Source organism: Protopterus annectens, chromosome 4.part0 (assembly GCF_019279795.1).
Source record: "Protopterus annectens isolate FY-2018-M chromosome 4.part0, PAN1.0, whole genome shotgun sequence".
Lineage (NCBI taxonomy): Eukaryota > Metazoa > Chordata > Ceratodontiformes > Protopteridae > Protopterus > Protopterus annectens.
The window spans coordinates 729,502,889-729,523,606 of NC_056733.1; positions in this window are offsets into that span (position 1 = coordinate 729,502,889).

Sequence of the window (20,718 nt, forward strand, 5' to 3'; positions counted from 1 at the left end):
GAAAGCATTTAAAACCTTGAACATAGCATAGTTTTAGAATTATTGATGCAAATATGAACAACTAATATCTGACGCCTCGAGGCATCAGTAGGAGTTAACTGCAGATGCACCTGAAGGCCTCATTTGGATGTATTGAGTTAAACAATGTCATTGTATAGTAGCAATAACTAACTCCATGGTGTGGTATATTGAAGATTTACCCACGGTTGGCTTTAGTTAAATATGAGGGTGAAGCCCTCGTGATTAAACCACACCAACCCTGGGTAAATCTTTAATATACCACATCAACATTTTTAGTTATTGCTATAATAGCAGCACCCTTGAATGTGTAAGTTTTAGGAGCGCGACTCTAAGAATTAATTTGACAGACATTAGCCCTAATGAGGTACACCTGGAAGGTATGAGCCAAAATAATTTCTCAATACCTACTATCCCATGCATGTGCAGAGTTCCCCAGAGCATAGCTGTCAACTTCTAATAGCAACAAACTTGGACAAATCCATAAATAATGGGGGACAAAGACCCCAAAATAGGGACAAATTTTAAATTATGCTCATCCAAACATTGAAAGTTGATAGAATAACAGGTTTTGCATGTCTATATCATGTTATCAAAAGTTTACTTAATCGAATCAATAAAGGTCAAACTTTATTGATCGATTAAGTAAAACATAAAATAACGTAAAAGAAAAAAACAAATTAAAAGCAGTGCCCACCACACCCCTCTAGTTAAATATACCAACTCTGAGACCACACTACATTGAGGTAAACGGAAATCTCCCCTTATGGAGTATGGATCGTGCCGACAATATCAGACTCGATATTGTTAGCTTACGACAACGTGAAGTAGACCCGGTTTTGCATTAGTATGAATCTTCTGAAGGGTATGAAGTCTAAATTTCAAATGCCTGTCATTATTTTCTAATTTCAGTACTCAAAGATTTGCCAACAATTTGCCAGAAAAACACAATTTTATGAGTAACAGGCCAAAAATATGAGACAAAAGTCTGGACATTCTATGAAAAATTGTACAGTTGACAGGTATGCTAAGAGGTGCTCATGTGTATGCACAGCTTTGTGAACAACTCAACCTGATGTTTACCTAGTTCGTTTTTCATGCAACTGGTGCAATTCAGTAATGTTAATGAGTTGAGGGCTAATTAGCATACACATCATGCTCAGAGGAAGGAATCCACACGAGATAAAAAAAAAAACATGGAGCAAGAATCATCATCTAATTATAGGGGATCAATATCCATTTTATGTATATAAGAAGTATTGAGGTCAGTTGTTCCTAAACTGCAAGTCAGGTAAGTTTAAAGTATGTGTTGTTACACCCAAAATCAATGGGTCAGTGTTAGCTTTTATGTGTCTGTGTACTTGTGGAAGATACAAAGGACTGTTTCAAGTTTTCAGTCATAACTGAATTGTTGTAAACTGTCTGCAGAGTACATTGCCTCTCATGTGTACCAGCCATAGCAGAATGCCAGCTCAGTAAACTTATTTATTTTCAGCAGTGTACTGTTGGTTACTTTCAAAAGTGTATATACAATATAAACCATTAGTGGGATGGTTTTAGCTTAGGAGAATATCTGCCTGATAGCTTTTAGCCATACACATGTCATTCTTTTGTTGTGGTGCAGGGATTAGTACAAATGGAAATGGATATTATTTTATGTTGCTTTTTGTGGATACACATGTGTTGCTGTCAGGCCCTAAGACACTGAGACTTATGCGCCTATTACTAGCATTTTTATAATGCTACAATGAGTACTACCAGTGTAGGACCATGGTTGCTAATTTCAATGTTTTCCATATCGACAGGGATATTCCCATGACACAGGTGGCTAAGGGCAGATCAAACCAAAACCCTCAGTCGGCTGAGGCTGAGAATGAGGAGGTATTAGAGACTGTCCATCTTCATGGTAGGTATCTCATCACATTACAGTTTGCATGCCATTCCATCATTCTGTCTGGCAACAAGTTGTTCACAATATAAATGCAGTGGGTGTCAAGAGCCATACCTCTCAACTTTCCAGACTTTTGTGAAATGTCCAGGTTTTAGTCTCATATTTTTGTTCTGTTCCTCATAAAATTTGTATTATTCTGGTATTTCACTGAGTAATAACATACATTTCTGTTTAAGACTTCATATCCTTCAGAAAATGCATTCTAACACAAATCTTGTTGTTCTAGCAATTTTTTTCTTAGTTTCATAGGCAAGCAGCCCTTTTGGGCCAGTCTAAGCCTAAAGAAGTTCCCAAAGGTAAGATTCAAACCCTGTACTTTGTGCATGTGAAGTAAATACCTTAACCGTTATGCCAATCCACCTGCCCAAGTTTATAAGACCGATATTTAAAATTTGTCCATATTTTGGACCTTTTATCCCAATTATTTTAGGCTTTGTCCAGATTTCTTGTGCTAAGAAGTTGCATGATATGTCCAAGACTACAACTATGATACTGTCCAACAGAGTGCCAGTGACGTGATATGCAATGCCAACAACAGAGTAGAGGACTTGCTTCAGTAGCAGAGGCCTAAAGGTAATGGTTCATCTACTGTACCACCAGTTACAGAGATGGAGATCCTGGCATCTTTCTAAGGCAGTACCACCTTCTTAGAGTTCCACAGTGCTATGCTGGATGTTGGGCAGAGATAGATAGGTCCAAGAGGATTTCTTCAGGTGTAGTCCCAGGTATGTAGTCCTACCTTTACTATAGCCCTCATCTACAGCTGTTAGTCACATTACTGTTTATAATTCCCATTAAACCTATCGCGTATAGGTACATCTGGTATAGAGGTGCACTAACCACCTGCACAAGGTTACATTTAGTTATTTTTAATAACAGCTGTAATGATATCACTTGCATGTATACTTGGCATGATTACATTTAGTTATTTTATTAATAGCTGTAATGATATCACTTGAACGTTTACTTGGCATGGTTACTGTGAGGGCTGCCAGCATATCTAGATAGAATTTTGTAGATAATTCTATGTCCTTTTAAATAGAAATATAATCCACAAGCTTGGTTTGCAAATGTAAAGATAATTATATGTTATGATTAAACTAAATGTTGTACTGATCTTCAAAAATGTGACCACAGTGCAGTCTGCTGGAAGAAAGCTGATTAGTCAAGCATTGCATGACTGTCTGATCTCAAGCTCGGAGACAGGATGTCTGGGCTAGGAAATTCTATTGTCTTGATTCAAGAGATAATTACTAAGGTTTTACATGTATAATGTCTTTTATTGCTGTGGCTTCCTGGCTAGGTGCAGCTTACTAAGAAATGTAAATTTTGAGTTTCCGTTAGCCTGTGAACTAAAGAAGTGATTAAAATTATGTAATATGAAATGACTAAGCAGTACTGGGTGTTTATCAATTTAAGACTTTCTCAGAGAGAAAGATTTGAGCATTTTGGATTTTGTCTGAACCTGAACACATCACTCATCAGCACTTGCTTGCTCTGTATGTAAGTATGATATTTATTTTGAACAGTGATTTCTCTTAGAGATAGATAGAAATAGCCAGATTAGTCTAGCTGTTTTCTTTATTTATGTCAGACTATTCTACAGTATTAGCTTAAAATATTTTCATGTGATTTCTGAACTCTGTAATGTCATTGTGTTGAAGTAATAAGATTTGTCTTGTGTTTTTATTATTTATTATTAAGTATTTTTAAACCTTTCAACTGTGGCTGTTTTGTGTAAAGGTAATTTAAGCTCTTAGAGTACATTGCATGTATCTGGTGATACTGTCCAAGCGACTCCATTAGCTTTAGCCCTGGGTCACATTTACTATTTGGATAACAGTAATATTACACAGTGAAACTGGTCACCCTTTGGGAAGGGTCTTATTAGTAGCTGATAAGAGTAGTTGGTGGCAGTGATTACTACCTTATACCCTGGCAGGAGGGGACATAGCTTGAGAACGTGTGTCAACCTTCCCCAGGAGTGTCTGTGTGTTTGTATATAAACCAAATCTCAAAGTGTGTGTGTGTCAGCTACTTGGGCAGGGACAAAAAGCACTGGTTGGACAGAGAGGGTACTGGAGGTTTTGGCTTGACTACTCATCTGGGATCTGAACCCTATAGCTGTGCCAGTGGGGAGTCTTATTGGGGATCTGGAGAGAAAGGGAGAAACCAGCCCCAGACTGACTGTGATCTCTGTGTGCTCTTAAGGGAAATTGTACTTCACTGTGTGTGTACTTGTTATCCTTCCCAATGTGCATGCCCCTCACTGGTGCAAGTAGTGAGGATTGAGGCTCCTTGATTACTGGGACAGTACATGGGTGTCACATATTAATTGTTTGGCAGTGGTGGGATTACACATCAAATATTAATTGTTTGATAGTGGTGAGTTAGCCACATCACATACTAATTGGCTTGTAGTGGTGTGGATGGTGAATTCCTGTAGCTTGTGTACAGTGATCACTGAATGTGTTTTTGTACTCTAAATCAGCCATGCAGTAAACACTCAAAGTTCAGATCACAATTGTTTTATTTCTTTTGTTAGCTAGTCAGGGAGAGCAGGTAAGCATGTCAGCAGTGGAGTATGGCAAGCTGACAAGGAGCCATTTGGCTGAGATGTGCCAGTCTAAGCGACTGGCACATGGAGACCTGACTAAAGCAGAAATGATTGCAGCTTTGGTCACAGCTGCATCTGAAAATAGCAAACAGGAGGATGATCAGACTGGCTGTGGAGAAATACAACACTCAGAGAATGGACAGCTCAACCTTTGCGCAGAGGATGTAAAAATCCATCTGGACCTAAAGAAACTTAAGTTGGAGGTCAGGTGTTTGGAAATGGAAGCTGGAAAAAAGGAGAGGCCGAGGCAACACAAAAAGGAGATGCTTGACTCTTCACCAGAGTCATGGAGGTAATGGGGAAGGGAGTAACTGGACCCCAGAAGCAGAAAATGTCAGTAAATTTCTTGCACAGTTTACAGAGGGGGATCATTTTGATACTTCCATTCACATGTTTGAGAGGGTATGTAAACAGTGTGATGTTGACCAAAGGCTCTTGGTATGGTTCCTGACCCCCTTACTCCATGGTAAAGCTATAAATGTACTTTCCAAATTATCTGATGTTGACTGTTGTAACTATAATGCTGTAAAGAATTGTTTGTTAGAATTTTTTAAGCTAACACCTGAAACTTATAGGAAACAGTTTCGTGAACATAGATGCAAGGCAGATGAATGTGTGTGTGAATATGTTGCTGAACTGATCACTTATTTTCATAGGTGGATGAGTGGATGTCAGATCACCACTTTTGAAGGGCTGGAAGACCTTTTGGTGAGGGAACAAACCCTTAGCACTTGCCTAAGGACATGAGGATCTAGTTAGCTGATAGACTATGTGCTACTTCAGATGAGTTGGGGAAGAAGGGAGACCTATACCTAACATGTAGGGCATTACTGCACAGGAAAGGGATACCCAGTGCTGCTCATGGGTCTAAAGGAACCCATGGTGGGCAGCCCAGACTGCCCCAACAGAATCTGACAGTAGCAAGGGAAGCCACTAGTCCAGGTACATGCCCAGGACCTAGGGTTAAATGTTTTGAATGCAACCAGTGGAGCCATGTGGTATATAGATGTCCATGGAGGCAAGGTTGGGAACAAAAGGTGGGAGAGCCAGTAAGTGGTAAAGAGAAAAATGCCAATAGTAGGTTGTCTTGAGACAACAGGGGTACCAAGCTACCATCCTGCAGATGTCCTGATAGGAAAAGATTTTGATGAGGCAGTACAATGTATTACTGCAGTTACACGCATTCAGGCTTTTAGACAAGCGTGTGTGTCTGGTAGCCTGGGGAGACCCAGACAGACCGCATACTTGTCAGGCAGGACTAGTGAAGTGTTTACTTCAGCGAGGGATCTGCTCTGTAGCAGTGAGACTGGAGGTGAACCAGAGCTGCTTGTGGGTACTGATAGTCCCTTGGACAGAGTGACTGCAAGGGCAGAGGTGAGTAGTAGTACCCAGGCTGACAGTGAGGCACCACTGTCAGAGGATGGCAGACATCCTGTGAAAGAGGAGCTAGTAAGGGTTACAAAAAAAGAGTTGGGACAGACTCAGCTCTCAGATCCTACATCACAAGGCCTGAGAGAGGTAGCTAGCCATGTACCTGATTCTCAAGGGAAGGGGGAATCTGTATACTAGGACAAAGGGTTACTGTATAGAGAATAGACCCCAGAGGGTGGACTAGAAGGTGACAGAATACAGCAGTTGGTAGTGCCTAGAGCCTACTGTCTGGTGCTTCTAGTAATAGCCCATGATATTCCCTTTGCAGGTCATATGGGCAAAGAATGTACTAAGAGACGTATTATGCAGAACTTCTATTGGCCAGGAATTTCCAGAGATGTAACAGGGTACTGCAGGACCTGTGAGCAGTGCAAAAAGGTAGGCAAGGCAGGAGACAAGGTGAGAGCTCCTTTGATGCCTTTGCCTGTGATTGAAGAGCCATTTCAGAGGGTAGCTATGGATATTGTGGGGCCTCTGAGTACCCCAAGTTCCACAGGGAAAAAGTATATCCTAGCGGTAGTAGATCATGCTACAAGATACCCTGAGGCAGTGGCTTTTTCCTCCACTGAGGCGGAAAAAGTGGCAAATGTGCTTTGTCAGAGGTTTTCAGCAGGGTAGGTTTCCCAAAAGAAATACTGACTGACAGAGGTGCCAATTTCATGTCAGGCCTGCTGGCTTGTCTGTGGAAGTACTATGGGATGAAGCACCTAAAGACCACCCCCTACCATCCCCAGACTAACAGTCTTGTTGAAAGGTTAAACTCTACACTCAAGTCCATGCTAAGGGCATTTGCTTACCAGTTAAAGAGGGAATGGAACAAATATTTCCCCTTTCTGTTGTTGCTTACAGAGAGGTTCCAAAGGAATCCACTGTTTTTTCACCCTTTGAATTGCTGTATGGGTATAGGGTGAGGGGACCTCTAGATTTAATTCATGATGAGTGAGAAGGTGAGTGTGAATCTCAAAAGGAGTCAGTTGTGGCGTATGCCCTAAACCTCAGGACAAGGCTCAGGGAACTCATGGGCTTGGCCTAGGAGAGCCTGGCAGAAGTCCAACAGAAGAAAAAGGTCTGGTGTAACAGGAATGCTCGAGCTAGAGTCTGCTGTAGGGCAGTAGGTAATAGCTCTCATTCCTGTCAGATACAACAAGCTGCAAGCAGCTTGAGAGGGACCGTACAAGGTGGTAAGAAAGGTAAGTGATGTTAACTACATGGTAGAACTGCTAGGCAGGAGGCAGGGGCACAGATTTGTTAACATGATGAAACATTACCATGATAGGGAGGGCCTTGTGCTGAGTATTTGCAGTAGATTGCAGGAGGAGTTTGAGGGAGATCTGGTGACTGATCTCCTCAGTGAGGCTCGGACTGAAACCTCAGTGGAAGGGGTAGCAATGTCTCAGCAGCTATCTCCTACAAGGTTCGAGAAATATGAGCAGTGTTACAGGAGTTTGGGGACATGATCTTTGGGAAACCAAGGTGCACCCACCTGGTGCAGCACCAGGTGGATACAGGACCCCAAAGGCCTATTAGGCAGGCCCCTTATAGGGTGCCTTATAGGGTGCCTGAGAGAGCAAAGCAGACTCTGATGGAGGAGATACAGGAAATGTTGGAATTAGGGCTAATTCAAGAGTCCAATAGTCCCTGGGCCCCCCTAGTGGTGCTGGTGCCAAAGAAGGATGGCAGCACCAGCTTCTGTGTGGACTACATGACTGTGTTTAAAATTCACGTTAGCATGCAACGCAGGCTTGAGTCCTCCACTGAGTCCTAAAATATTACAGGTCTTGCAGCTGTAAAAGTGGGAGGGTGCTCCCTCCCCCTTGCTCTATGGTTCTGGTGCCTTTCTCCCAGTTTATTCCAGTCTTTTCAACACAGCTCCCTCCTTCAAAGACTCAAGCTCATTTTGGTGAGAGACCCTCAAGTCAGAGCCATTGACTACAACAGCAAATACCGATTTTTTTTTTTATGAAGTCCACTTAAATTGATGACAACGCTTAACAATTTGTGTTAAATAAAACTGTGTGGAGTCCAGAAACCCTGGTGGGGCCTTTTTGGTTTATTTGTTCTTCTTTTTGCACCATTGCACCACTTTTTGGGTTAGCTGATAAGAGTAGATGGTGGCAGTGATTACTACCTTATAGCCTGGCAGGAAGGGGCATAGCTTGAGAACCTGTGCCAGCCTTCTCCAGGAGTGTCTGTGTTTGCATATAAACCAAATCTCAAAGTGTGTGTGGTCAGCTACTTGGGAAGGGACATGAAGCATTGGGTGGACAGAGAGGGTACTGGAGGTTTTATTTATTTTTATTTATTTATTTTATTTTACATTTGTTGACAGGATAGTCCGACTGGATATATGTCCATTTTCAGCGGAGGCCCAGGGAGAAAAGCTCCAGAGACACACATAAGGCAAAACAGTTAAGGCATTCAAATTTACAGGTATATACAAAAATGCAGTCCATAGGAAGGAACTCACAGTATTCATAGTAACTTTACATAAACATAATTTGTCATCAGTTAGAAAATTAGAGAAGCGGAGAGAATGCACACAATAATTTTTGCCTTTGATAGAAAGAGTGGTGATTAATCTGGGTTAGTACAGGGGCAGAGCCAATGTGTTCTTAAGTATTTTTTCTGGCCATTTTTGAAAAGATTTAGAGAGGGTTCCAGGGTAAGGTTGGCTGAGAGAGAATTCTATGTTTTACCAACAAAGCTGGCAAAGAGGGAGGCTCCAGCTGAATTGTTAGCTGTGTGTGTTTGGATCTGGAGTTTGTTGGATGAGTGTAGTGGCCTGGGGTTATTATAAGGTTTTTACCATGTTTGTGAGTGCAGGAGTATTTTCAGGTTTGTTGAGTATTTTGTGTGCTACTATAAGCTGGCTGACCAGTATTATTTTGGGTAATTCAAGCCATCCTAGGCATTTGATGTTTTCACAGTGTTGGGTCCTGTATGTGGAGTTTATGGCAAATCTGGCAATGTGGTTATAGGAGCGTGAGAGTTTGTTGAGTTCGGATTTATTCAAATTAGAAAGTATGGGGGATGCATATAGAAGGGTAGAAAGGAGATGTGAGTGGGCAATGGCAGTCCTGGCTAATGGGGTTAGGAAGGGATTATTTCTATATAGTGACCCAAGCTTCTTGTTGATTGTCTTAATAGTTTTATTGACATGCAAATCAAATATGAGTTTGTTATCAACTATGACCCCTAATAGTTTAGTGTGGTTGTCAGGGGTAATAGTGGTACTGTTGTGGGAGGTAATGGAGATGGAGAGTGGGGTGGATCTACTGGTGATGGCAAACAGAAGGAATTTAGTTTTGTTAGTATTCAGGAGTAGCCTGTGATTAGAGAGCCAGTGTTCAACTATGTGAAATGTATTCTGGGTTAAGGTTTGCAGTTCTGATGGGAGGAGGCAGAGCAAATCAGTGTGGAATTGTCTGCAAATTGGATGCAGGTTGCTTTTGGAAGGACAGTGTGAAGGTCATTGATGAAGACAGAAAAGAGTAGGGGACCTAAAATTGAACCCTGAGGGACTCCAAGGCTGAGAGGTAATAAGGTGGACAGTTTGCTCTGCCATATTACTGCCTGTTGTCTATTGCTAAGGTAAGAGAGGAACCACTGGATAACAGGCTTGTCCAGGGAAATAGATTCCAGAGAATGAATGAGTACTTGGTGGTTAACCATATCAAAGGCCTTAGAGAGGTCTAAGAAGAGAGCAAAGGATAGGATGTTATTGTTCTGATTTTGTTGTATGACATTAGTAAATGTAAGGAGGGCGGAGGTTGTGCTGTGATGGGGTCTAAAATCATGCTGTGAGTTGGCCAGCAGATTGTTCTGGGTAAGATAGTCCATAAGTTGCTTATGTACACACTTCTCCATTATTTTGGCCAATGGTGAAAGAATGGCTATTGGTCTGTAGTTGAACAGTTCTGTAGAAGCTCCACCTTTATGGAGTGGATAATGTGGGATATTTTCCAGATAGAAGGGATGGCACCTTTTATTAGTATCCTGTTGGTCAGGATGGAGATAGGGTAGGCTATGGTATCTGCTGATTTTTGAAGGTACTTAGCTGGGAGGAGGTCGGCTGATAGGGTGATGGGTTTTATTTTTTTAATTAGGGATCGGATGAGGGTGATGGTGACTGGCTGGAATTTGAAAGGGGGATGGGTAGTAGGTGAGACAGGAGTGGGGGTAGAAATTGTGGAGGTTAGTTGGTTAGTAGATTTTGGCTTGACTACTTATCTGGGATCTGAACCCTAAGGCTGTGCCAGTAGGGGAGACTTATTGGGGATCTGGAGAGAAAGAGAGAAACCAGCCCCAGACTGACTGTGATCTGTGTGCTGTTAAGGGAAATTGCACTTTACTGTGTGTGTACTTGTTATCCTTCCCAATGTGCATGCCCCTCACTGGTGCTAGTGGTGAGGATTGAGGGTCCTTTATTACTGAGCCAGTGCATGGGCATCACAGTTACATTTAGTTATTTTTATTAATAGCTGTAATGATATCACTTGCATGTGTACTTGACATGGTTACATTTAGTTATTTTATTAATAGTGGTAATGACATCACCTGCATGTGTACTTGTGGTGCTTGGGCATACTTACATTGTTTATCTTATTTTTGCTGTTGTAACAGAGTAGCCATTGTCAGGCACCAGCACAGTGCAACGCATCCTTTGTCTGATGCAGGAGGAAACTTAGCATCACATGATGATGATAATGATGACAGGAATGAGCAGGCACAGCCTGAGGATGTAAAGTGTATGTTGTACACAGGGATTGTGACCCTCACATCCTCAGTAAGGGCACAATCTCTCTGTGAGTGCAGACCCATTTCATACTACCATCTGAGAGTAGGCTGACTGATGGGAATACTGTAGATAAGGGAAGCTTGGTGGCTCCATGTACAGGTATGATAGAATTTGCCCCTAGCCATCATGGGGAGGGTGATTTAGTAGGGGTTCTCACAGGAGGTTTCATTACTGCCCTTCTGAGGTTGGTATGTCTGTACCTGCCACCCAATATATGTACAGGGCCATAGTGGAGGCACAACTGAGCTCTACTAGGGCCTTGGCAGAGGCTGTGAGTGTCATCAATGCAATAGATGCCTCACCCTACCCTGCACACCCCAAACCTCTGTACAATGCCCATAAGTGCATCTATTCCTTCTGTCAGACTTCAGCAGTAATACTCATACACATTTCAGTGAAAAACATGTACTCCTGTACCCCCTTAACCCCACCTGGGCAAATGATGATAACTGTACAATGCCCTTATGATAGTCTGAATTGGCCTGCTTGTCTGATACACAGCATGCACAAAGGTAAGCACATTCTGGTGTTTTTGCATGCATCATTGCCACTGGTGTGTATCTGCTTAGTTAATGAATAGTTATGTAGTATAGGTTCCTATCCCATCTGTGCAAATCATGACAACATTGCCCTGTTCTTATGACATTCTGACTTGGATTGTCTATGTCTGATGCACAGTATGGTCAGCCTATGCATGGGTGAGCACAGTCTACTGTGTTTATATACATAATTTTTACTTTCTTTATCCGCTTAGCTTTTGTATGATTATGTAGTAAAGCTATATACAATGTGCTGCCTTATAGCTAGTGTCATACACTATTGTGTTCACCTCTGTTTGCCATAGCCTTCCCCTGCTGTTTTGTCCTCCTCTGACTCCTTGCCTATCTTAGCTGCCACTGCTTGTGGTGCCAGGATCTGTGTTACATGGTCACTGCCACACTGTTCTATCTGCATCTTTGGTATTATATTATGTAGAATGACACAAAAAGAATTTCTGCACAATTGCATGATTGTATTGCAGGACTCCATCATATATATTTAGGCAACAGAATCATGACTTCAGCAGCCCAAAGATATACTTTGTGATGCTTCTAGTTGGTGAATGGACATGATTGTATCCTTGCTCTGATGGATTATGTGGATTTCTCACTGGGGTCATGAGATCATGTTCTAAGGCACATTTAGTATCCCCATCAGATGTCACTGTGGGAACTGAGAAGTCATCCCTTACAAACTATTGATAAAGCTCATACATGTGCCACATGTGTGAGTCATGGTCACTATCTAGGTGGTCTGCACACACATTGTAAATGACACCCTATACATTACAGACAGCCTGAGAGTTAATGGATAATATCCTTTGCAGTTCATTTACATCCATCCCCTGCTCGGATTTTAGGCTGTAGGTGGATTGGACACTCTAAATTGGCCCTAGGCATGAGTGTGTGTGTGTGTGTGTGTGTGTGTGTGTGTGTGTGTGTGTGTGTGTGTGTGTGTGCCTTCTGTGGAAGGTTGGGTGCTGGGCTGGCAACTCGACACCGTAAAACTCAGCTGCCAATCATGAGCAGACAGGTGATCTACTGTGGTGACCCCTAGCCGGAAAAAGCCGAATCAAGAAGAAGAAGATAGTCTTTAGGTAATTAGGCTAGCACATAAAAGTCCTGCATGTTGTTTGTTCTCTCCTCTGGGGTATATGAGAACCACATATTCTCACCAACATGCTGAAACCTGGCATCAAGAAACTGGTGTAGTATTCCCAGGGCAGATGTCTGAGATACTCCCACTATGTCCCTGTTGGTAGATGAAATGTCCCTGTAGCTAATATCTGTAAAGCCATACATACACCTTAGTTTCTACAGGAAAGGGCACTGCATGACTCCCACAGAGGTGTAAATGAGGCCAATGCATATCCACTATTTGTTGTATGGTGTCACAATCCACTTGATAGCTGTCCATTATGTCAGTGTCATGGAGGTATGAAATGTTATGCATGGTTGGAAGACCCAGCACCTCAAGGGGGAAGTTGAAATCATGCACAATCAGCAGCAGCAGCAGCAGGGCGACATCATGCACAATCAGCAGCAGCATAGCAGGGTGACATCATGCACCATCGGAAGCAGCAGAAGCAGGACAACATCATGCACCATTAAAAGAAGCAACAGGGTAACATCATGCACCATCAGAAGAAGCAGCAGGGAGACATCATGTACCATTGCCAACAACATCAGGATGACATCATGCACCATTGGCAGAAGCTGCAAGGTGACATCATGCACTATTGGCAGCAGCTGCTTTAAGAGTATCTTACAGATACAGGTTTACAATTGCTGCAATGAACCCTAACTTTTATTTATTTTTTTCCTGCTTGACCTTGAGTACACATTCAGATTCATTATTGATGCATGTGTGACATGGTTGTGCATCATTTATATGTTTCTGAATTTTTCTTTCAAGTGTTTTTTTTTTTCATTTACATACAGCACAGCTCATTATATAGGCATTAACATATTATGTAAATTGTGCTTTGTTTTCCAGCCAGTGTCGTCATGTAGCTGTGTTTCCTGAATTCCATACATCCTGTTTATCCTGGCTCAGTGTGTGCAATTTGCTTAGCATGATGTTTTCAGGATTTATGAATCCTAGCCATAGTATTGAGAGACTTCACTTTTGCAGAAACTTCCTGCTATTTAACTACTAGATAAACTTTTGCAGCATTTGGTCTTTCAGCATCTGGCAGATCTTTTAATGTTTTAGAGTGATCCATTGTGTAATTTGGTGGTGACATTCTGTGGTTTTAGTATACATTAAATGCTAACATGGTACCATTCAACCACAGGCAGCAAAGATTTTTAGTCAAGATGCTAGTTGTCTTTCGCATTTCATATAGCACAGAGACCTTTTATCTGAAAGCTCTGATGAGCTTTTTTGCATACAGAATTTAAAGCATAATACTGCTACAGGGAAACATTTCTGCTGATCAACAAAGTTTTGCTTTTGTTACACAAAATTGTTATTTGTCAATTGCAGTTGAATAAAATTAAATAAAGTTACTCATTTTGAGCATTCTATCTGTAATACCCAGAAAGATTTAAACATTTTAACAGAGGTATAGGTTGGGGGGAGGGGTGAAGAGGTCTTTTTTTTTCTTCTTTTTTGTTCCTCAACTTCAAGTTGAGGGGAAGCACCATTAGGGGAATGACACAGAGCAGAACTGTTAGATTCTTATCTAAATTTTAATACTTTTTCTTATGGGTATGTTTCCAGTGATTTTCCGCCCCAAGAAATTTCAGTAACTAATTTTAGAGTCAGAAAGAAGAAGTTCCTTCGGTTCATATGATGTGCAGCACTTGATAAGCTCTATATTTAATATTAAATTTGCAGATTATTCTGTATTCATTACCGCTGTCATTATGTCTGTGCGTGTGCGTGTGTCTGTGTGTGTGTGTGTGTGTGTGTGTGTGTGTGTGTGTGTGTGTGTGTGTGTGTGTGTGTGTGTGTGTGTGTGTGTGTGTGTGTGTGTGTGTGTGTGTGTGTGTGTACGTGTGCATGTGTGTGTGTGTGTGTGTGTGTCAGTGTGTGGTGTATAAGCTTAGTTAAAATTTTATTTGTGGAAACAACCATTTTGAGAGAGTTGTTTTGAGTGTAATTATTCCTTTTATACTTTGCAATTAAAAGTAATAATTGATTGTAGCTTTTTTTATGAATTAAAATATAAAGTTCAGTAGAGTACAGGTGCAGACAAAGTTGTTACATTATTTAACACGGGTGTTCTCATATTAGCGTTTCCATTACAGTTACACCACTGTCAAAGAATTATATGAAATAGCAAGTGTTTGTACTTAATTTTTACTTTTCTACAGACTAAACTGACATCTGATAGCAAAACTTGTACATCAGTATAAATGAGAAAAAGTTGTTTAGCTGTACTGGAGGGCACGTAAGGTATATCCTTATAGTTGCTTCTAAGGGCTTGAAACTTGATGATATTGGGCAGGATTCACGAAGCCTCCATGTAAGAGTTATAACTCATACACGGAGGCTGCAGTTAAACGGAGTGATGTCAGCATGCTCTGCATATTCATGAGAGCATGCTGAATCACACCGAAGTCTAACACGGTCCGTGTAAGACATGTGGGGGCGTGTCCATAGGCTGAGCCCTGCAAGCGGACACGCCCCCAGAAGTGTAAAAGTGCCCAAAGTAGACACCCACAACAGAGTCCACGGAAATGTGAATAAACACAACACAACACATGCCCCTACAGACTATTAAACATAAAAGAAATATAAATGAACATGTCATATTTTTTTTAAATTGTAATGATGTTTAACCGCGAGTGCTCGTTTGCTGATGCCGTGTGAAGCAGCTACAGTTAGCAGTCAATGGGAAAGCATATAAGAACTAAATATGCAAAATAAGCCAGGAAGCAATAGCGTAGCGGTAGAGATGTTGGCTGCAGAGCAGGCATTCATGGTTCGAGCCCCCACAACACCAATATTTTTTTTTGCAAAATAAGCAGGAAACAAGTCCCTGACAAATATGTACACATAAAACCACAATATATGTAAAATGCAATGAAATAGGCCATTTCTATTGAAGAAATGTGAGTTAAGAAATGAATAGAAACTGCCAGATGTGCCCATAGCTGAGCTACAGTTCAACAGAGTGAGTGTATGTGCCCGTAGATAAGCAGTGGTTTAACTGGTGCAAAATGAGTGCCCGTAGCTGAGCAGTGGTTTACCACGCTAAATATATGTGCCCCTAACTGAGCTGAGCGTAATATGCATGCCGATAGCCAAATGAGGCTTAAACCAGCGTACCCCGTTTGCGCGGAGCTGCGCACTGCGCAAACAAGCTAACCGGCAGACGCGTTGAGCAAGCCGTATCAAAACTGCCTTTACACAGACACAACCCTCATCATGTCTAGACAGTCATGAAAAATAAAAAGCAGTGGCCAGGTTCGAACCCACGATACTATACACCATAGTCAAGGTACACAACCACTAAGCCATGACAGCAGTACCTAGAAATGCAATAATAGCTCATATATAGGAATGAATACAAACTACAGCATGACAATGCAGGTTTACTGAAGTTGATACAATTCTAAAATGGCCAATCACAGATATGTGCGGGAAAAACGGACTATATAAGCCCCATAGGCGGGAATACACAGCATAAACGATTGTAGAACAGACCTGCAGGCAGAATGTCAGGAGTAGGAGAGGGTAGTCGCTTCCAAGCGCAGAGGTGGGGTGTTGAGGAGTCCAGGTACATGGCCTGGCTCCTAGTCCACAATCATGAGGCCCAACTCATGCAGGGCCAGGTCCTCTGGGGAGCGTACAGGGCTGAGGCGTGGGACCGGTTGGCTCGAACTCACCAGTGCCACAGGAATTCCAAGGACAGGTGAGCAGGTCCGTCACCACCATGCGGACCTGAAGAGACGCAAGCAGGACCAACAGAACCTTTGGATCCAGGAGGCCCGGCAATCACCCAACGCCCCAACACTGAGTAAGTAACAATTAATTATGTATGTAAAAAGTTAAACTAGCTGAAATTATGGAGATGTGTATTCCAATATTACTTCATTTATATTACAGCTGCAGGTGTCTATTCTGCGAACCGTGGAGCCTATGGCGATAGGCTGGTGCGGTTGCGCCACCAAGCAGGTCAGTAATCCACTACCAGTAACTGTAAAGAAATATAAAAGTATGACAGTCAGCAAAAGAGTGCAGTGTAGCCAGTAAGGAATAATATCTGCAAGTAACAGTGTGAAAGTGTATGCAAGTATTGCTTGATTACAAGAGTTCCCAGCCTGTAAGTGTAAACTAAACATGAAACTGTCCAACATATATTCTGAAATAAAAATGCCCTGCCTGTAAGAAAATAGTACACAACCTGCAGCAGGATGTAAAGTATAGCTGCAGAAGATGACGAAATCACATGTGTGAAATATATCCCTGTGGAAATACTGAAACATGACAGAAGTGAGACTGCTGGAAAGGATTGTAATAACTACTGTTAAAACATGTCAATAAAGCCTAGAAGTACCATCCTGAATAGTAACATGAAAGCAAGTGAGAGAGTGTGAGAAAGTGTCAGGAATACAGCAATACAGTAGTAATAACCCCTGAATAAAGTATACTGCAGTCAAGACAGAATTAAATGCATGTGAGACTCAGAACCAAACAGCAAAATCTGTTCAAAGTGTTGCTGCCTGTGGAATGTGTATCCCAAAACTTGGATATGTTGCTCCCAGTCTGAAATACGCAGATAGGATGATTGTCTGATATACCAAACATTCACACTTGTCTACATGTATATAAAGCAAAAGTAGCACGATGATGTATCTGAACAAAGCTTGATATGAATGTGTATGAAGAACTGTAAAATGTATATTGATGTTGCAGTAACAGTCCTATCAGCAAGGTGAAGTAGTTAACATATAGGACACTGTAGTTAGAACAGTAGTGTGTATATAACTGTAGCTATTAGAAATGTACAGCATATGTATTGGTATTCGAAGGTGTTAATATTACTTTATTTACCCCACCCTCTAACCACCTATAACCCATTCCACGTGAAAATGGTATGTGCAATCACAATTAACACCCCTAGACGTTTGTCCTGTTGGGTCATATATATTTGCATGTCTGTTGATGCATCTGCCCTGTTCATACATTCACACCTGATGGCCTGTTGCCATCAATTAACCCTGCATGTTGTTGGACTGTGTATTTCTGTTCAAATTATGCATGTGTTATGCACGCTGTTCAATGGTGTGAATATCTGGGTGTTTGGTTAATGGGAATACTAATGCATGCTGTTACAACTAACTGTGAATGGTATTATATGTCACTAACCCAAGACTGTCATGACATAATGCAAAACATAGAACGACAGGGAAGGCGGGTTCCAGCGGACCCACCTCTCCCACCTCAGCTGGCGAGTGCACCTGGCACTAGTGCCGAGTCCGGACCCACCTCCGGTGGCCCTGTGCCACCTGCAGGTGGAAGCTGCAGGGATGGGGCTCAGCCCCTCTGCAAGTGTGGCCGGAGGAGATCCACCACTCACCCTCCGTAGCGTCCGGACTGTGGTGCGAGGGAGATTCGGGACTCTGTCCTGAGCCCCCACGCCAGCTCGGAGGCACGGGTGGTGCAACTAACGGCATGCCTGCTGCCCGCCACACAGCCCCCAGTACAGCCCCGCCCTGGGCAGTGAAAGAACAGTGGCAACTGCCTATGGCTGGGGATATCAGTTCCGCTGTTGCCATCTGTGGGGTCATGGGCTCTGCGTATCCAAACCTCCGTCCCCTCCAGTTGTGTAACCCCCCACACGTGTCATACACCCCTTTATGCGTCTTGTTTGTCTTGTCTGTTTACCTACCCAGCCTACCTCCCCAGCTGACCCGACTTCCTTCACCTGACATACCACTCTTACCTGAAAAAAAAAAAAAAATGGCACTCTGTACCCACAAAAAAATTACGCCCCATACATAGCTGCCCATTCCCCACACATGTCTACTGGACTTGGAACCTATCAATTACAATTGGCTGTACAACAAGTATTATTGTTGTCCTGACACCTCTCCCAGGGGTGGAAGGTTTCAAATGTCACACCAAATTACATACATATGCACAGCTGTTGCTGCTGAAGAAATGGGCAGTTATGGGCCTTACCTACATCCCTCCTGCACATCCTAAGCTCTTTTCCCTACTGTCTTACCCTCTTTGTGACCCCTTTTTCACCACTTTCCTGTCTCCCCATTTTCTTTTCTTTCAAAGAAAATAGCTGGTGTCTGCAGAGTAAGCACCGTTAAGCGGTTGTAACCGGGTGTGCGCAGAGCTAACCGCCAGTGCGCATGCGTGAGCACTGCACAAACCAGCGCTAGCCTGGTTACAACTGCTTAAAAGTGCCTTAGTCACTGTGCTTGACAGGTCCTGTACTCAGTTCAAAAGAAAAATAAACTCCCACTGTCAGTCCTGAACCCAGGACCTTGGAAACACTAGTCTGTACAACCTACCACTAAGCCATGACTCTTACACAAAAACATTGTGCTAAAATAAATATAACCCATAAAAGTAGGGATGAATGTAAGGAATAGGATGTAGTACACAAAGCATGTCATTTAAAATACATGTCAAAAACAATGGATATCCATAATAGTAGTGTGTGAAAAGAAACAGCCATGCTAGTTGGCAGCCTGTAGATAATAAGGTCAGTTAAAGTACATAGATATATGTATGCATATGTACACACACACATATATATATATATATATATATATATATATATAGATATATAAATATGTCTATATATACTTGTAGGATTCAATGTGCATACACACTTGCTACAGGGAACATGAAAGAGGAATGGAGAATTGTGAATATACAACACAGCCTGAAGCATGAGAGAGATACTAACCTTTACAGTCACAGAACACTGTCCACAGCATACCAGCATGGTCCCCGCCCACACAATCTTAAAGGGCAACGCCTATCACACATACCCTTTTATAGCACTGACCTGAAATCACAGTGAGAACTGCAATCAGTACACAACTGGCTGTATGCAATTAGCAAATGCTGGCCTTCAATTGGTGCAGAGGCCATCACATGGACATATGCAGATACCTACAAAAGCATCCAGTGCTAACACTCCCCACATGCAATAAATTAATTGCATTGTCTATAAGCAGACAGAGGGAGGCCGAGAAGTGGAAGAGAGAGAGAGAGAGAGAGAGAGAGAGAGAGAGAGAGCACCCAAAAAAAAAAAAAACACACACTGTGACTCTCTCTACCCTGAAGCTGTCAGCACTGACAGTAATAGCAGCAGCAAGCAGAAGCTGTGGAACGCAACCAGCTGCGACAGACAGAGGTAATGCAAAGTAGCAGGTTAACAGTGTGCATACTGTGAACCCTCCAAATGTGTCATAGGTCTGTATCCATAGGTATGTCCATGTGATATGTTGTGTGTACGTAGTTCCAACAAAAGGGGATGACCACACATCACATGTCAAGCAGTCATAGGCCAGGATCCTGGTAGCATGTGTCTGTGCGTTGGCCTAGCAATGGCTGTAGTGACGGCTTTGAAATGTCAGCCAGGCCCACAAGTCAGCATCAGCCCATCCCAAAGCCACACTGGCTGTGAACAAGTGTCTGCAGGTACCTGATGTCACTCCACATGCATCACATACTGCATTACCCCACAGCGTAGCAGACCAGCCCATTATGCATATTATGTGGTAATTCACAGGGTGAGTTGAGGTGCCCCTTAGTGTTGTGGGACCACTGCTGCTGTATGCCACTGTCCAGGTACATATCCTGTAGCACGCCCAGATAAACTATCAGTGTTACATGCGGTGGTATGTCCCCCAGAGTGCTGGTAGCACACATCCAGGGGGACCACGAGGTCACAGTGATGCTGTGTGTTCTCCTCTGCTGAGTGGCTGGCGGCCCCTCACCTGGACATGTGCAATGATAGGAGATTACATCCAGCTGTGATAAATATCCCAAAGGTGAGGGAGAGGAAAGGGGATATGTGCAATCAACATGTCTGCAGGAATGTTGCCAATATGCGTGTGTTTGGTGAATGTTAAGTAGGTGTGGACTAACATAGAGCATATCCGAGGCATGTGGTCCGTATGTGTAACATAACTGAAGAAGGCCTTGTGGTCATCCACAGTGTTTGTGTCTATTACCCTCCCAGAGTAGGCTGTGGCTGTTGTTATGACAGACTGTAGTGTAGTACCATTGCTGACCACAGATGCCTACCTTTAATGTGAATGTGCTCTGTCCTGCAGTAGCCTCCTGCTATTGTTATACAATCTGCCTCTGTCTGGGATCCACTGGACAGGATGCCTAACCGTTGTGCATAGGGTCTGGGTTAGACATGTGTGTGCAAGT